The 15,716-nt window shown below is 42.9% G+C and overlaps 1 pseudogene; it reads left to right on the top strand.

Annotated features, from left to right (window-relative positions):
- The window catches only part of LOC139053227 (zinc finger protein 782-like), a 44,566-nt pseudogene extending 33,131 nt beyond the window's left edge, over positions 1–11,435 (top strand).
- The last annotated feature ends 4,281 nt before the right edge of the window (positions 11,436–15,716 follow it).

The raw sequence follows: 15,716 nt of genomic DNA on the forward strand, positions 1-15,716 counted from the left end.
CATTTCTCTGTCGCCTGATTGATAGTGTGAATATGATCTATTGTTGAGTAGCCTTTACGGAATCCTGCCTGGTCCTTTGCTTGACAGAAGTCTAAGGTGTTCCTGATTCCCTTTGCGATTACCTTAGTGAATAGTTTTTAGGCAACGGACAGTAAGCTGATCGGTCTATAATTTTTCAAGTCTTTGGCGTCCCCTTTCGTATGGATTAGGATAATGTTAGCGTTCTTCCAAGATTCCGGTACGCTCGAGGTCATGAGGCATTGCGTATACAGGGTGGCCAGTTTCTCTAGAACAATCTGCCCACCATCCTTGAACAAATCTGCTGTTACCTGATCCTCCCCAGCTGCCTTCCCCCTTTGCATATTTCCTAAGGCTTTCTTTACTTCTTCCGGTGTTACCTTTGGGATTTCGAATTCCTCTAGACTATTTTCTCTTCCATTATTGTCGTGGGTGCCACTGGTACTGTATAAATCTCTATAGAACTCCTCAGCCACTTGAACTATCTCATCCATTATAGTTATGATATTGCCGGCTTTGTCTCTTAACGCATACATCTGATTCTTGCCAATTCCTAGTTTCTCCTTCACTGTTTTTAGGCTTCCTCTGTTCCTGAGAGCATGTTCAATTCTGTCCATATTATACTTCCTGATGTCAGCTGTCTTTCGCTTGTTGATTAATTTCGAAAGTTCTGCTTGTTCTATTCTAGCTGTAGGGTTAGAGGCTTTCATACATTGGCGTTTCTTGATCAGATCTTTCGTCTCCTGTGATAGTTTACTGGTATCCTGCCTAATGGAGTTGCCACCGACTTCCATTGCACATTCCTTAATGATGCCCACAAGATTGTTGTTCATTGCTTCAACACTAACTTCCTCTTCCTGAGTTAAAGACGAGTACCTGTTCTTTAGCTTGATCTGGAATTCCTCTATTTTCCCTCTTACTACTAACTCATTGATCGGCTTCTTATGTACCAGTTTCTTCCGTTCCCTTCTCAGGTCTAGGCTAATTCGAGTTCTTACCATCCTGTGGTCACTGCAGCGCACCTTGCCGAGCACGTCCACATCTTGTATGATGCCAGGGTTAGCGTAGAGTATGAGGTCTATTTCATTTCTAGTCTCGCCGTTCGGGCTCCTCCACATCCACTTGCGGCTATCCCGCTTGCGGAAGAAGGTGTTCATTATCCTCATAATATTCTGTTCCGCAAACTCTACTAATAACTCTCCCCTGTTATACCTAGTGCCTATGCCATATTCCCCCACTGCTTTGTCTCCAGCCTGCTTCTTGCCTACCTTGGCATTAAAGTCGCCCATTAGTATAGTGTATTTGGTTTTCACTCTACCCATCGCCGATTCCACGTCTTCATAGAAGCTTTCGACTTCCTGGTCATCATGACTGGATGTAGGGGCGTAGACCTGTACAATCTTCATTCTGTACCTCTTATTAAGTTTTACAACAAGACGTGCCACCCTCTCGTTAATGCTATAGAATTCCTGTATGTTACCAGCTATATTCTTATTAATCAGGAATCCGACTCCTAGTTCCCTTCCCTCCGCTAAGCCCCGGTAGCGCAGGACGTGCCCGCTTTTTAGCACTGTATATGCTTCTTTTGGCCTCCTAACTTCACTGAGCCCTATTATATCGCATTTACTGCCCCCTAATTCCTCCAATAGCACTGCTAGACTGGCTTCACTAGATAACGTTCTAGCGTTAAACGTTGCCAGGTTCATATTCCAATGGCGGCCTGTCCGGAGCCAGTGATTCTTAGCACCCTCTGCTACGTCGCAGGTCTGACCGCCGCCGCGGTCAGTTGCTGCGCAGCTGCTGAGGACTGAGGGGCCGGGGTTTGATTGTTGTGTTCATATAGGAGGTTGTGGCCAAGTACTGCACCAGGGTGGCCAATCCTGCTCTGGTGAGGGAGTGCGTTACCGGTTCTGGTCACCGGGATCAGGCCACACTCCAGGCCTGTTTATGCAATTTTATCAACACGCGGATTTTTTTTTAATCCGGTGGAAAATTGCCGGCACCGGGATTCGAACCACGGACCTCTTGCACGCGAGGCGGTTGTTCTACCTCTACGCCACCGCTGCACCCCGTTCACATATACTGTACGTATATCGCTACGTAACGCTAAATCCCCTTTATCACAGTGGGTAGTTTGTGCCTCCGCCCATCAGTAAAAATACCCAACTTATCTGCGTGTACCGGAATACCAGACATGCTTGGCGCGGCACAGAACACTTGGAACACGTGCTGCTTGGATTGCTCTCGCTTGGAATCAAGGGCCAAGTTGCTAGCACTGAGGTTGAAGAGACTTCGCACGCTGGCTCTAAGGCCGCGGAAGTAGACGACACGACGTCACATCATGACACATAGCCATTGAAGGCGGAGCTTAGCCCCAATCACTCTGTTAACGAGTTCAGGAGAAAAAATATGGCTATGAAGAAGGGTAACTTGTAATCCTCCCTAACTCTCTTAATACGAGATGCTTCACTTACATTATGGCACGAATGTTTTACTGTAGCTGTAGCTTACAAATGTACAAAATTTGTCCAAACCATCTCAGAGACCCTTTAAGTATAAAATGCATGAAAAAATGAAATTTCATGCATTTTCACAATAAAAAAAGGGAGAGACATGCCACTTGTGATTACATATGACATATCAGCAATACCATTCATACCACATACATTACACCTGCTTCATCCAGGCTTACATCCATGCTTCATGCATTAATAATTTAGCTTTAACCCTTTCGTTACATCTATTCAAATCTATTACTGGTGACCAACAATTTTAATCACCGATTTCAGCGCGCCAAAACTGTTCCTTAGATACATAACATTATCTGGTTGGCAGCCAGAAAAAGGGCTTTCAGAAATAGTTTCTGCAGCAAAACTGACTTTTGACATAACTTTTGATAAATTAGGGCATTCACATTGTAGCAAAACTTGGTGTGGCTATTGCTCTTTGGGACTTATTATTATTATTCTTATCATTATTACTTAATAATGTTGATGATGATGATGAAGTGCCACTAGTGGTCACGACATATCAGCATCAGAATTTATGATCGGAGTACCAGAATTAAGTTGGAGGACAATATCACATTGACATGTTTGCAATTTCCCAGTTCTAAAGGGCAATGATAATTGGATGGAAAAGTTGGCAGCAGTTGAACATGCAACATGAAAAAGTTGGCATGCTGAACATGCAGAACTGGGCATTTCAAGATGTTTATAACAGTTGCAGTTTCAAAGAAGTGCCAACTTTGGCCAGTTTTAAAACAGCTCGTTCAAACTACTGGGATTTGACAGAGAAAATTGCAAAGACTTTCCAACTCGAAAACCAGTACCAGAACTTCAACACCAACCCAGCAAAATGCAGAAGAGGTGAAGCTATAAGCTGTGCTATCTGGAGTACAAAGAAAAAAAAATTGCTGCAAGAAATGCAGTCCACCTTTGCCTCATGAAGTTGAACATTATCCTTGTGCAGCACAGCACCGGAAAGATGAACCTTTTTGTGTTTTGGACCCGAAGAACAGTTAAATGCCAATTATTTTCATGAAAGTACTTTTGGTACATTTATGACCAAAATGTAAATTTTCAGTTCTTTACATTTTTTTGTAGATAGTCTATTAATATTGTCGCTTTTAATTTCTTTAAAGTGGCCACATAAACTCAGTAAATATTTCTTTACCTATAAAAGATGTATTTATTGCAACATATGTACTTGAAAACATGAATTTTCTATAAGTTATAATGCTGCATTACATAATATATAATGTTGCCGGAGGGAATAAAAAATATGTTTTGTCTCTGAAAATTTAATTTTTCTCGTAGTAAGAAAAGAGTTAAAGGGACCCTGAAACAATTTTGACGATTGTGTACAAATGTGCTGAGTCACTAGGGCAATTCTTTCTGACTGTTGAGAAATATTTAAGCACTTTACGTAGAGCATGTAATTTATTATAAGATTTTAAAAATGTACATTGATGCCAATCACAGCAGCTCCTTTCTCATGTTTTTAGCCACCCTTTCCCACGCCACGTAGAATGGGTGAGTGATGTAACTTGGATGAGCGATCCGATTGACTACCCATGTTATGTCATCAGGAATGCTTGAAACACGCTGCAACATTAAGCTTAGCTATAATAGCATATGCATGCATATTAATTTCTGTGCCCATACAGGTAAGTACACAAATGCAATAAATCTAGACGTTTTTCAAACAAAACTTAAAAATTGCTCGAAATGAAAAACATTATTCCTAACAATTTGCTCGCAGTTACCTGTTCTGCTAGTTTGTTCAGTGCAATGACTCCAAAATACCAACAATGTAGCCATCTTTTTCAGATTTTGTGTAATGTGGTACCATTGGGTAAGTACATTAACATTAAAGGGGCCCTAACAACCCCTTGGGCTTGGAGAAAGAAATACAGTTTGCGGATAGCATACACACTACTGTGAACATCTCAGCCAAATTTCACAGCTGTGCACAGTACATGTAGCTCGCAAGCAGAGCGTGAAGCCACCTTTTTCTCATATGCTCTCTTTTCAACAAGCGCCTGCTCCTCACTCTTTTCTGGATGTGCCGTGTTTTTTATCGAAAGAATTCGCCGCTGTCAGCAATGGCACCAACACCACGTTTGTAATCTTCGCCATTGGCTTCGAAGCTCGCAGAGGACAGCGCGTCGCGTAATGCCAGTCTCCGAAAGTTAGCTTCACCTCAGTACAGCAGTGTTAGGCGGCGAAGCTTAACAAGCGTGGGAAGGGGCAATTGTCCGGGACACAGTATGTATTCCTTAATTATACACGCGTGCTCCCCCATCTCCAGTCACAGTACGAGCACTGATATGCCTAATAAGTGTACTGGAAGGCCTTATAAGCTTTTTAGGACGTGCCTGTGACAATTTTAGCCCTTAAGGGCAGTTAAAGTCATGCATTCATTGTTTTCGGACTGCGCGATTTTTCGGATGTATTTGCGGCCCCTAGGGAGCACGAAAAATTGGACGTTGACTGTACAACTGACCAAGAGGATGCTTCAAATTATCCATTTGGTGAAAGCGTGGCAGAAGGAGGATGAGAACAGAAAGGACCGACGCAATGAGGAATTTACAGGAAAGGAAGCATGCCGCCGCTTTTTTGAAGGAGCTTGAGCTCAAGAACGAAGTATTGGCTGACGTCAAGATACAGGTGGCTCTCATCCAAACCAAAATAAACTCGTTAAAGCAGTGAGACCCAAAACTGAGATGTCGTGTTTGGGCTGAGAGTATGTCAGGACAGTTGAGGTTGACTTGCCGGCTGCTGAGCGAGAATCTTAGTTGTGACAAAGTTCAGGCCTCATACCGATGAGCTTGCTATCAGTTGATAGAAATAGCTCATATTGAAAAATATTTACTTACGTATGCATCTCCTTTTCATTCGTATTTGAAAATGTTCGACTCAATTTGGAATAGCTTTTACCATTTCTTTTGCTGCGAATTTTACTAACATCTTCCTTCTGTTTTCTTTTTAAATAAAATAGATATTACTCCTTACTATTCAAACTAGATTAAGTCATTTTTTTGTTTCAACATGCTCACTAGAGAGTGACAGCATCGGGCTACATCGTGTCAGCCTGTCTTAACATAAAACAAAGTTCTGGCTCATTCATGGAATTTATCAAAAGTGCTCCGTGAAAACCTGGAAAACTCGGGGAGTTTGGAAATGTCAGCTTGGTAGACGCCCTGGCTAGTAATCTTGTGGTATATTACACAGTCGTGTGCTTGCATAGTTAGGAAGATCATTTATGTAAATTAAGTATAGCAAGAGCTTCAAGACGGATCCCTATGGCACTTAAGATGGAGCTGATGAATAAGTAGATGAACAGTTATTGGGTGCAACATACTGCGTTTGATTGTAAATAAACTCCTTTACCAAGACGACATATTTGGTTGAATACTAGATTACGTTTATGGACACGTAGAACATGACTACAGGGTAAAAAGAACACAACCATATACAGGGTGCCCCAGCTAAGTTTAGCCAGAGTTTAAAAATATCCAGATGACACGCAGCTGGACAGAACAAAAGTAATGTTGTTTGCCGTCGCTTGGAGATACTCAAATTATGCTTTTCATTCTGCCTGTTTAGATAATTAGTCTTGATTAGTTAACGAAATTCTCCAATATTATAATTAAATGAAAAGTGTCAATCAGGAAATTGTAGGTTTGCTGATGCCAAAACAAATGGTTTCCAAAAAAAGAAGCTTCAAAGCTACTGAGCTTGGCTATCCACGCAGTGATGCTACCGCTCCACCGATTGTGCTGAACCCTGCTACGTCCTGTTACATTTCAGCAAAGTACGAGAAATCTGTGCCTACCACTCACCGAACGTGTTCGTTGTGTTTTTCAAAGCGGAACTTGGTCCCCAAGCATCGTTTCTCCACACCATTGAAAGCAGCATGGCAAAGATCAGCAGCTGCGTTTACTTGCCATGGATCGAGTCAGGCCTCCCCTATTGAGCCTGGATCGTGCCACTGTTTCATCCATGGACTGTTGTCTATTTTTAATGCCTTCCACCCCACCAAGTGCAGGGCGCTTAAGCAATAGGACAGCATTGCTTTTCAGGCAGCAACGAGTGCTCATCCTGGCGCCGAGCAAGGCTACGCTCTCCTCTTGTATGACCAGTGTAAAAGGGTAATAACAGTTTTGAACACTGTGTAGTGTCTTCTTCAATATTTGCAACAATGTGCACAATGTCGCAGGCTTGGTGATCATGAATAATTTTAGAGCGCAGCTCTTATGGGCCCGTTCTTGCAGCCAGTGGCGGTTGCAGCGTAACCAAGCAAATGAGCACAAGAGCGAAGGAAGAAAGAGAAAGGTGTTGTTCCACCTGGTGCTGTGCACCGTGATAGCGTGCGCGACGTGTTCTGTGACGATCGCTACGAGATGGCGCAGAACACTTCTTTACCTTTCTACAGTCACTGCTTTTCATCCGCTAAGAAATGTTAAATGTTAGCCGTTGATGCACGATGCGCCTACATGTATAGGAAGTTTGTCGAATGTTATTGATAATTCTATGCATAAGCTTTTGTGACAAAAACTTTTTGTAATCTGATCGTATGCATGACGCGCATTCTGTAGTGCTTTCTGGAAGCTGCACAGGCAGTAGCCATTATTCTTGAACCATCAATGAGCCATGTGTATAAGAGCTGATGCACTTAACCTGCGGATCAGTTTTGACGAGCGCTGGTTCTGCTCGTCGCTATCGTTGTGCCTGAGTGTTACTTGTTTTGCGACGGTTCACTCTGTTCTCAAAGCGCCGCACGAGACAGAATGTCCGTGCCAGCCAATAAATCACGAAATGAAAACACCTGTAGAGCTGCGCTCAAATTTCGCATTAGGTGGTATCGTAATCGTCTGTTAATTTTTTACACTATTTAATTTGTCCCCTATCCCTCTTTTATGTTGGTGAGGCAATTGCACCGCTTTAAAAATGACGTAAGGCGGGTACTAAGATATTGATCGACTCTGCACCAAACAGCAACTTTTGCTGTGGTATTGATACTAACAAAGCGCTGCTGGTAAGCCTAAGTTTAAGCTCCTTGTATTGCATGGCCATAAGAAGAAAATTCGACGATTGCGATACTCCCTGGTGCCGGATTCGAGTACAGCTGTGCACGTGTTCTCATTTCACAGTGTATTGGCAATATGTTAGTGTGGAACATTGCAAATGGAGCTGGGTGTGGTGTGACTGCCTCGCTAACCGAGTGACCACAAGAGGAAGCGCATGTACGATGCTTGGGTATGACTGATAGCAGCTATCGCAGAAAATCTCTGCTCATGCAGTGCTTTGTTTCTATACGGGTGACGCATACTAATTTGGTGCTCTCTCTTGGCCATTGTCGCTGCAAAGCCCGTCACGCACGGCACTGCGCTTTTCTTCTCACGATTTTGCCATACCCTCCTCCTCTGCTTTCCTCCTCGTGCTCTCTTCGCTCTCGCTGCTTTTTTCATCTCCTGCGCTCCGCATTCGCTCTCATCTTTCGCTGTGCTCGTTCGCTCAGTTACGGGGTAGGACGCTGACGCCGACACTTGCCGCAGGAGCAGGCGCCTCAGAGCTGGGCTCTAAAATTCACTGTCAGCCAAGGTGGTGGTGGCTGGGCAGAAGGTTGTGACAGATAGGTGGCCTCTAGTTTGTTCAAACCAGTAAAGCACCTCGATGATTGGTTTTGAGATTACGCACTAGTCTTTTGGCCAGAGGCTGAGATGGGTCCGTGGACGACATGTTGGCAACTACTGTGAATGATTTCACGAAGCTGAACTCGGGCATCAAAGCCTAATCGGACGGCATTGCAGAGTCCATGCTTGGGAACATATACCTACATTTTAAGATCGTATGCGATGATGCGCGGCGAGCTACAATAAAATCAAAAGTGAACTGCCTCCTTGGTGTGCACCATTGCAGAATTTCAGTCGTGCAGCATATGAGTCCGAGCACAGCACAGGGCAAAATTAAGTAAATTTTTCATACTGCTGGTGCTGTAAAAGCAGTTAAATTATTTTCCCTACTAATGTAGTTGTTTTCAAAATGCCCATGCATTCGGATGTTCTTGCAAGAAATTCAAAATTCTGGTCGATTACTTGGTACGCTAATTTACCATTCAACGGTGAAAGTGCCGACATTTACAAACCCTCCATGTGACATGGGTGATTATTTAGCACGCCAGCCTAGAACTCTGGCATAGCTTGTGGTAGTTGCACTACTGCCCTCCTTCAGACGCCCTATCCCCTTAATAAGCGATGCCAATTGTGGGGATCTTTGTGTGGATCGTTGTGCCTGTTTTGGTAGGCTCCAGCCTATGAATCCAAAAGTATCCTACTGAGTGTCAAATTTGATAATTATCTTGGAATGGAACTGTTCTTGAAAAATCAAACAAAATGTCGTTTTTTTTTCAATATGATCACTCAAATATTTAATGTTAACATATATATGCCAGAAATCGTCAAATAAAAAAGAAAACATTTTTGTTTGCCAGCTCTGTTTGAAAAGTTATCTGCCAGAGCAGATAAATTACCTATGCAAGCAACTATTTGCATGGACAGCATTTGTTTTAACAAAATTACCCATACTTGAACTATTAAAAACTTGTATAGAGTGGAAATAACGGCCTTGTGGGAGCGCAAAAAAAGGAAAGAAAGAAAGATTAGCCAATTCCATGTAGAGAGGTAAAGAAGGAGGGTGTGCCTTTATTTAGAGTGTGCTGTATTATTAGCATGGTTGATTTTCACAAATATCTCCATATTAAAGAATACATGTATAGCAGAAAGGTCATGGTGAATGTTCTAAAAACTTCTCTGAAGTCTGCTGGTGACATGTCTAAGTGCTTCCATGCTTTTCTAAGCCACTGAAGTGGTTTTCAAGCACATCTTAGGCAACACCGCTTTGTCAGTCTACAGTGAGCACTGCAAGAAGGGGGTGGGTTGTTTTTAGTGTTTGGATTGCATAGTGACCACTTATTGCTTTCACATTGTAAAAACTGTGTTTAGTATAGTTTGCAATTGCTTTGAAAACCTGCTCCAAATGTCTGTTTTACTGCTTCAAAATGCATTTCTAGCTGCAAATACTTCTCAGACATACACACTCTGGACTCCGGGGCACGAGCCCCTGGCGGGAAACGCGGTGGCATACGTCAGAGCCAAAGAACACACTCTCCTAATTGTCCACATGGAGGAGAAGTCACTTGATTGGCACTTCTGCTATCAGAGCTTTTCGCACAAGCACAGCTTTGAAGGGCCCCTCTCAGGCCTGGCTATTATGTGAGTGCTCATTAAGGATCAGAGAGCAAGCTGGGTCAAAGTACTTTTAAACTGTTCCCTAAGGTACAACAAATTTGTGAACGTCTTCAAGCATTCCACATTCTCTCACTTTGGAATCTTTTGCCTTTCCGAAACATAATTTTAATAGGTGGACGTCACAAAGGGGGTCATGAGGCATTCAAATGCAGAAATATTTTGTAAATTAAAAAGGACCATTAGCAGTTCTTTGTTTCATTGTACTTAAAATCGCCCTCAAGATTTCAGAAATCAATAAAAAAAGCTTGTCATTAAACTTAGCATTTGTGTTTCTTTTTGGCATTTCATAACTTTTATTTATTTTTGTTTTACTTGTGCAGCATCGAGGCCTTCTATTTCTCCATCAACTGCCGAATGTGACAACTCAAAGCAAGGATGCTTCCACCGATGTCAGCTATGTGACTATGTGGCTGATGAACTATTTCTTCTGGAAGCACATGCCAGCATCCATACTGGCGAGAAGCCATTTCAATGCCCTTCGTGCTCTCGGAGCTTCTCACACAAGTGTTATCTGGATGTCCACCTACGGACTCATACAGGCGAGAAGCCATTTGACTGCCCTTCATGCTCTCGGAGCTTCTCACGAAAGGCCCACCTGCAAGCCCACCTGCGCACCCACACAGGCGAGAAGCCATTTGACTGCCCTTCATGCACTCGGAGCTTCTCAGAGAAGAGCGGCCTGAAAGTCCACCTGCACACCCACACAGGCGAGAAGCCATATAGCCATATCAGTGCCCTTCATGCTCTCGGGGCTTCTCACGAAAAAAAGAAATGAAAATCCACCTGCGCACCCACACAGGCGAGAAGCCATATCAGTGCCCTTCATGCACTCGGAGCTTCTCACAGAAGGGTGACCTGAAAGTCCACCTGCGCACCCACACAGGCGAGAAGCCATATCAGTGCCCTTCATGCACTCGGAGCTTCTCACAGAAGAGCGACCTGAAATGCCACCTGCGCACCCACACAGGCGAGAAGCCATATCAGTGTCCTTCATGCTCTCGGGGCTTCTCACGAAAAAATGACGTGAAAATCCACCTGCGGACTCATACAGGCGAGAAGCCATTTGACTGCCCTTCATGCACTCGGAGCTTCTCGCAGAAGAGCGTCCTGAAAGCCCACCTGCGCACCCACACAGGCGAGAAGCCATTTCACTGCCCGTCATGCACTCGGAGCTTCTCACAGAAGAGCGGCCTCAAAGCCCACCTGTGCAGCCACACAGGCGAGAAGCCATATCAGTGCCCTTCATGCTCTCGGGGCTTCTCACGAAAAGAAGACATGAAAATCCACCTGCACACCCACAGGCAAGAAGCCATTTGACTGCCCTTCATGCACTCAGAGCTTCTCGCAGAAGAGCGGCCTGAAAGCCCACCTGCACACCCACAGAACTGAGAAGCCATTTCGTTGCCCTTCGTGCCCTCGGAGGTTTTCATTGAAGAATGCCCTGAATGTACACCAGCATGTTCATACAGGTGACCGGCCATACAGTTGCCCCGTCTGCTTCAAGTCCTTTACGCGGTCTTATCACTTGAGCGCACATAAGAGAGCACATCACCACACTAGTGTAGGGAAGGTCAACAACCACGTTGAACTAGAGTGACTTTTAAAAATTGCGGACGCGTTGCATGTTGCATAGTGTTCTGCTGCATTAGTTAGCAAAAGTGTTTCCATGTGCTCCTAAATCGTCCCTGAAAGAAGCACTTTTTTTTGGTCACAATCTTTTCTCTAGATCTTTTCTGAGTATGTCATAGAACATAGAGCAAAAGAAATGATGAAAACTGACCAACACAAAGCTGTTACAACTGAGAAAATATTAAAGATACAATTAAAACTCAATATCATGAAGACAGTAAAATTAGCTATTTGCTTTGCTATGTTGTGACTTTTCATTATTTGAAAAGTATTCAATATTTGTTTCGATCTCAAAAATTGCTGTTTGCATGCCCCTACAAAATATGCATGTTCATTGTAATACTTATTACATTACAGATGTCTGAATAATCTACTTCCTAAGTTCTGTATTTTTTTCGCCATTGTTTTTTGGTACATATGAACTTGTTTTGTTAGACCTATTCATGTATTTATTGCCTCTAGGTTCTTGTATACATGGTTCATCCTGAAGAGTCTTTTCTGATTCTACTCGCACCACATTTGATAGATTGGCACATTTTAAAAGCAATTGAATATTTCATATTTTTTTCCATGATAAAAACAGTGCAGCCAGCACTTTCCATTGTCTGTTTCATCAAAGCACCAAATAAATGCCTGTGTTGAGTATTCAGTGTCTGTTCTCGGTATTTCAGTATAGTTATGTAATATAGTTATGCTATCATTTTATTGTATCGAACGACGCGAGAGAAGTTCAGTGACGATAGTTGGCAGTTCATTATTAGCACAGAAGGCACTTGTAATTAATATACATGAGTAATTTTTGTTGAGTTTCCCATGCCTAATTAATTCCTACATTTTATTTCAACTAATGTATTAGCATTCCTATAAACACTAATGCGACATATATCTGCAAGAATATTTGTATAAAATTTACACTTTGAATCGAACATACAATAATACCTTCACTGTATAGTACATTTGTGCACAGAAGGCAAGGAATTTGGTCAATCCTTTTTTTCAACATTTGGAAACCTTTTTAATTGCAGCTGTGCCAGTCTCTCATAAAGGATTTCCTCACCAACAAAATTGTGCACAGGACATGTTTTTAAGATAATATATCCAAGAATTAACTGTTTTGATTAAGGGTGTGTGAATATTTGATGCTTTTGAATAGGCGCTTAGTAAGTAAAATATTTTTCGAATAGCCTTTGAACACTTAAAACAGTACCTGCGCACAAATAAACCTCAAATGGAAGCAAAAGTATGATGAATGTCTACCCTGTGGGCATAGTATAGACATGAAATGTGAGGACTTGCGTTGTAGAGGCTATATACGTTGCTCAGGGAGCTAGACCATCCCGTCTCTACAGGGATCATTTGCACTTTCCAAAGAGCCTTTGTGTGCGAGCAAATTCCCCATTTGTTTCATATGCTCCATTTGTGCTTTTAGTAAATGATGCTTCTTAACAGGCAGCGGAACGATGGGAACTTGCCAATCTTATGAACACAAGGATTTGCACATATTTTAATGCATATTTTGGTAATACTATTACCAAATTTCAAAAGAAGAACTAGTTCTTCTTTTGAAAGCAATTTCTGGCTCTTTTCGATTCATATTCCATTCAATGTGAACAATTCGTAGAGATGAGACTCTCATACATCCCCTGATATTGTTTTCCCTGCATGGCTTTTGTAATCCGACTTCGCTGCCTGGCTTTACGGCAGAGCTTGGTGTAGTTGCAGAGTAGTACGAGAGATGGGACGAGTGTTGCGCTGCCAACGCCACCTAATGGCGGGTTTACTTGGGCACAAAAGGGAGAAGGCTGTTCCTCTTTGGCCCGGGCTCGGCGAGCGGCGTGGATGTTCTGTGCGCGCGCGCGCCGATCCATGCTTGTGTGAGACTGTTGCGAGGCCTATAGTCGGGTACAACTTCAGAAAAAAGGGGCTTGCACTCTAGACTGGCATTACGAGCCGGACGGGCATTAACGCCGGTAATGGAGAGAGAAGATGACCGCCTGCACTTCGAAAGGCCAAATCGCATCAGTTGTGTGTCTCTGCCCATCGTTGGAGTGAATTCCCAAACTTTTTGTTGTGGTCTATTATGCTGGAAATATTATTGGGAGTTTATGATGCACGATTTGTGCCATGTGCGCTTATGTTGAGCAGTGATCCGCCGAATGAAGTCTGCAGTGAGCATCGCTGATGCTGCGCTACGTGAACTAGCAAGACTGCAGGCTTGCGAAAAAAAAAACTGACAACGAATAAAAAAAGAAACCTATCACATTCTTGAAAATAAGTTTGTGAAAACACAAAACAAAAAACTCAAATCTTATGGTATTTAAAACCAAGAGTACCTATATAAAGTTATGAATGAAGCATTTTTGTATCTTTCCTGCCTCTATCGATAGAGTCTTCTCGGCCCAGGTTTGTAATGGTCTCGATAAATGCATTTTTAAAAGTAATTGGTAATTAGCAACTGATCCACGTTAAGCTTGGAAAAGGAGTAGTAAATTAATTTATTGTTATTTATTCATACATACTGCAGCTCGTTAGGGCTATGGCAGGAGTGGGTGTGCATGCGAGGAAAACTGATTATGATATGCAGAAACAAGAACATAGAAATATAAATGTGAAGGAACTTGAAAAAAAAAAGAAAAATGAGATATGGGTAACAAACGAACTTCGGCAGGTAATGAATTCCACTGTTCAATCATGCGGGGGAAAAAACTGTTTGAAAGTGTTAGTGCGTGGATGGAGTGGTCGACTATTAGAGGCATGATAAGCTCTAGTTGAAGTTGGGCAAGCAGACGTTAAAAGGGTGACAGATAGGTGAGAAAGAGAGTTCCTATAAGAATAGCAAATCTTCAGAGATTCTATGTGCCGCCATCTAGGAAGAAACTGGAGGTTTAATTCCGTAAGAGCAGCTGACGGTGAAAAGTCTCGGTCGAAGCGACGGTAAACAAAACGAATAGCCTTCCTCTGGACCGACTCAATACAATTAATTTCAAATTGTTTATTTGGGTTCCATACAGGGAAGCATATTCTAAAATTGGGCGAGTCAGTGTTTTGTATGCTAGTAATTTAGTGTCCTTCGGAGCAGGAGACAACGTCCGGCGGATGTAACCAAGTATTTTTAACGCTTTACTACAAATGTAATCTATATGTTCAGACCAAGACAAGGTGGGTGTAAAAATGCTGCCTAAATATTTGTATTGAAAAACTTGTGTTAGTGGCACACCGTTGCATATATAATCATAACATACGGGCATGTGTCTGTTAGTAAAAGACATAACAGTTTTATCAAAATTTATGATCATTTTTTAAGTAGCACACCAGTCACAAAAAGAAACAAAGACATCTTTAAGGCGCTGATGATCAGCGAGTGAGTCAACTGGGCTGTACATAACACAATCATCTGAATAGAGGCGTATTTTTGAAGTAACATGGTCTGGAAGGCCGTTAATAAGCAATAAGAATAGTAGAGGGCCAAGGACGGATCCCTGTGGGACTCCTGAGGTGACGTCGACTGCAGACGAATCCGCAGAATCTTAGCATACGAATTGGGAACGCAAAGAAAGAAAACTGGAATTCCAAGACACTAACTGAGGGTTAGCGGACGATGGACTATGTACATGTAAACCAGGGCGAAGGCCACGCAGAACTGCCCTTTCTACTTTTATCTCTTGCAGTGAAGCTAATAAGCAGACGATGTGCAGCATTGTAGAAGGCACAGGGTTATTTTTCTCTCGCAATCCAATGTGTCCTGTAGCTTTCCAATCATAAGAGCTCTACCAAGCCAGTCATCAAAATACAAAAGTCTTTATTTATACGGAGAATTGCGCGTTTTCGCAGCACAATTTTTTGAGCAGGACTACTTTACTCGTGGAGGAAATTGGCTGCCGCGCTTCGGTCATCTGCGTGAGGCCTCCCCTTCTTTCTAAAATTTTACCCTACTATACGCGGCGTGCACGCCGATAGCCGCGCCACTGGTGGCGGCCTTGCGCAGAACGCATGGGAGAGGAGCGAGCCGCGCGCCTTAGCACGCCGCAGTTTGTCGCGTCGCTGATAGTGCTTCTCCGCCTTATTTGTGTTTTCAGAACAAAATAGGCAACACCCTTCGCATGTGTGGGATGGCCAAAGCTTCCGAAGAATGTCGAAGAAAAATTGTTGCAGGGTGGGGGGCTCAAATACCGGCGGAAACGTGCCGGCGATACGGTTCTAATTATTCTTGTTCTCATCCTTTCCTTTGTTGCTTCGGTGTTTTTTTTCTTTTCCA

The sequence above is a fragment of the Dermacentor albipictus genome, unplaced genomic scaffold, assembly GCF_038994185.2.
Source record: "Dermacentor albipictus isolate Rhodes 1998 colony unplaced genomic scaffold, USDA_Dalb.pri_finalv2 scaffold_83, whole genome shotgun sequence".
NCBI lineage: Eukaryota > Metazoa > Arthropoda > Arachnida > Ixodida > Ixodidae > Dermacentor > Dermacentor albipictus.